Raw genomic sequence first — 3,982 nt, forward strand, 5'->3', positions numbered from 1 at the left:
AATGATTCGTTGTCGTGTACCGTACACGAGAATATGGTGGATCGAAATCCACTTCGCGTATTTTGCGTACTTATTTCGTCGCGTAAATCGGCAGTGCAACGGCTGCAGATTGTCCTCGATCGTTTTCAGGTATGTATCGTTCTGTAATATATATATATATGTGAATCGAGCTCGATAGATGTTTATAATATAATGATCATGCGGCACTCAACGTTTTTCCGTTATTATTGTTATTAATATACGACTCTAACGGAATGTTCAGCGTAGGTTACCGCTGAACTTTCCGTTACAGTCGGGTCACTAGTGATCTACGCTGAATTTTTCGTTCAGGCCACTTGATTTTATAGTTAAAAAAAAAGGGTAAAGTATTTTAAGAGGATTTAGTATGCCTGAAAATAAGTTAAAAAATCTTAATAAACATGGGTCCGCAAGTAAGTCATTTTTGAGATAGAAGATGCAGGGTCTGCATAGACATGGCAGGAGGTCATTTTGAGCATCTTCTTTAAGATAAGGTAAAATACCAACTTATTTTTCTGCATAAATTATAATAAAAATAAAAATTTTAACAAAAAATAAAAATTATAAAAAAATATTTAAAAAAATTAAATTAAAAATATCTCAAAAACGGTTTATTTGCGGACTCATGTTTATTAAGACTTTTCGACTTGTTTTTAGGCATACTAAATCCTCTTAAAATATTTTACCCTTTTTTTTAACACCCTGTATATATACATACATACACGCACACACATACATACGCATACATACATATATCCATGCACACATATACATACACACATATACATACACACACACATATATACATACATATATATATACACACACATATATATATATATTATATGTGAAATCTGTTATTAACACGTATATGATATTATTATTATTATGTTTTTACATATATGAACACATAGCATGGGTCATCGATAGAAAATCAATTAGCAAGGAACGTAATATAATCTGCAAAAGTTAAAAATAAAATTTTTATTATTTAATTTCTAGAAGAAGAGAAAAGGTATTTCAGATTTTAAACACATTTCAGATTAATACCGAACAATAAATAAATAATTTTTGCATCTTGCATCTGAGAAAATTTTTATCCCATTTTCAAAAATTATTTATTCTTAATTATGCATCTGGATAAGAATTGAGATATTAATATTTTCGCAATGTTTAATTATATATTTCTCCACGTTTTAAACTTTAATAAGTATAAAAACAAAGATTGATTTTCAATAAATGAAATAAAATTAAAAATTATATCTAGATCTTTTACGCAAATTTAATGAAATAAAAATATGTATTATTTTATACTTTCATTTACATTAATTCTTTTAAATTCCCCAAAATTATATAAAATTACATGATAGACATGAAATTAATATATAAAATTGAGCAATTTATCTGTATCTATTAAATTATATTGAAATACATTCTCTTTCTTTCTTTCTCTGTACGTGAATCATTAATTTCCATCATTGGTTTTCGAATATGCCAACTCGAGTTTCTTTCATTCAATCGCTTTATTCTCTCGTAAAATTCTTCCCAATTATGTACAAAAATATAATGAGAATTATTACAGAGTTCATAACGTTTAGGTACATACGCTTTTTCACTATGTCGCAGCCTTTCGCGCATTTCTTAAATTTTTGAAGTGCGCCCAGAGAATATGAAATTGTGACACATGACGGTACGTTACACAATAATAATATGCGCAGATCATCCTTCTATGAACACATGAAGTATCGTTTTATAACTTAGCATTGTCATGCAATTTTATATGGCTGTTTGCAATTTGCGCAGAATCTATTGTATGACACAAAGATGTCCGGAAGATATCTTTGCAATGTTTTTTAGCACGTTTCTTTTGTTAATTTAAATTAAAAATTTAAGTTTTAATTTTATAAAGAAACAATTTGAATTATTAATTAAAAAAAGTAAAAGGTAAAGAAGCAATATATACATATTAAAGTATTGAAGTTTGAAAATATAAGAAAGTCACACACAATATATTAGTCTTTACTGCACTAATTTATCATCAATAAAAACAGCCATTTCTTCTATAAAAAAAATTACATGGATTTATAAAAGATTAAAGTTATATTGCAAAACTAGAGAAATTGGAATTGACATGATTTGTCGTTACAAAAATATTGGGTTCGATGCAAAATGGAATCTTTGCTCTCTTGCTTAAGTTGATAAAATACAATTAAATAAAAAATGTAGTAGCAACGATATCTTCGTAGAAAAAGTATCGCGTTTATATTAGTATAAAAAGACTGGAAGCTTCTCCTTGTCTTCTCAGCAAAGTTTTTCCATTTCATTTATTAGTTGCCTAGTGAGGAACAAAGATTAATAGCATTGCGAAATCTTGCATTATTCGCACTCGTTTCAATGAAATCTTTCATCTCACGTTGCAGTATAATTTTATGTTCTTTTTAACGGCTAAAAACAACTGTTGATCGTGATACTCATAAAAAGTCGTAATTTATAAATCGCTCACGAAAACGCTGCATTGTTGCATGACACTATTTCGTCAAAATGTCTTCTTCTTAAACGTGTTAATTAGTACAATATTATTATACTGTGTCCGTAATACCGTAGTATCACAAATTAAACAAGACTGTGATAATGCGTAACAATAGATCTAACTATTAATTTAACTTTTTCTATCGCAATATTGTAAGATAAACTATGCACAAAATCTATCTTCCTGAACGCTCAACAGCTGACTGAATATTTTTCTTACATTATGTTCCTCTTTTAATTTACGCCTCTCTCCCATTCATATGAAATTTTTGTGCACACTTTGTCACTCAATTATGGCAGTTCTTTAGATTATGCATATGCATTATCATTTGCCCTTCATTATGATTACTTTCTTATACTTATGCTTATGCTAAGCCAGGATAACAAAGCTATAAGTACATGTCCGATATACATATAATGAATAATCAAATTTGTACGATGCAAAATCTATAATGTCAACTGTAATATCAATTCCGGAGAATTTATTGCAATAGATCGGAAATCTAAGTTATTGTATTCGTGCATAAAAAATTAATCCTAATATGTATATAACGATCTATGGAAATATATGTCCAATATAATTTCAACATAGTCCGGATTTACACAAGTAAACTACTGCAAGCCTACAAATCAAGCGTCATTATCATATAATTTTCCATAATTTTCTGACAGTTTACGTCATATTTTACACAAATAAGTATTGTTTAGTTATATTGTATTTTACAAAAGTAAGTAAACGATAAAAGAGAATTAATAACAAAAGATAAGACTTAGATGTAGTCTTTTAACAATTTTTAGAAGAAATATATTTAAAATAATAATTTTGATAAGATCAGATTGTAACTCTTAGATTATTCTTGGAAATAACTAATATATTGAATATTATTTGTCTGTTCTATTATAAAATAATAAAATATTTTTAATCATTAATGCTTTTCTAGTTTCTTGTATAAATAAAAAAAAATATTTGAAAACAATTAGCTATTGTAAAATTTATCTTTTATACTATAGCGCATTACAATATTACAATGTCGAAATCTTGCAGACTGGCGTCGTAAAAGTGCGACAAAAATATACATACAAGAGGCAAATTTTAACAAATATTTCACTTATTTATTTAAGAATACGTTCTCGCGTGCGACTATAATCGAAGATCATTTAAGAAAAAGAGACTGCTTCATAAACGCGGAACTCGTTATCCGCGTAAATGAAAAATGCACGAACGCTTTTCGATGATACTCGTTTCCGGTTTGTCCCGTTAATCTTCGCTAATCATCTGCTCAATTGTACGTATACTTTCATAAAAGAGCTCATTATGACGAACACAACGTAAGACTTACTCTACGTTTAGATCTCTCATTCTCGTTCGATATAGAGCTATCTTATCCGCCTGTAAAAATAGCCGAGGTGGAGTTTATTACAATCGAGAGACATG

This window comes from Prenolepis imparis, unplaced genomic scaffold (genome assembly GCF_030444845.1).
Source record: "Prenolepis imparis isolate NDT839.2.m4 unplaced genomic scaffold, iyPreImpa1.0 SCAF_7, whole genome shotgun sequence".
In the NCBI taxonomy this organism is placed as follows: Eukaryota; Metazoa; Arthropoda; class Insecta; order Hymenoptera; family Formicidae; genus Prenolepis; species Prenolepis imparis.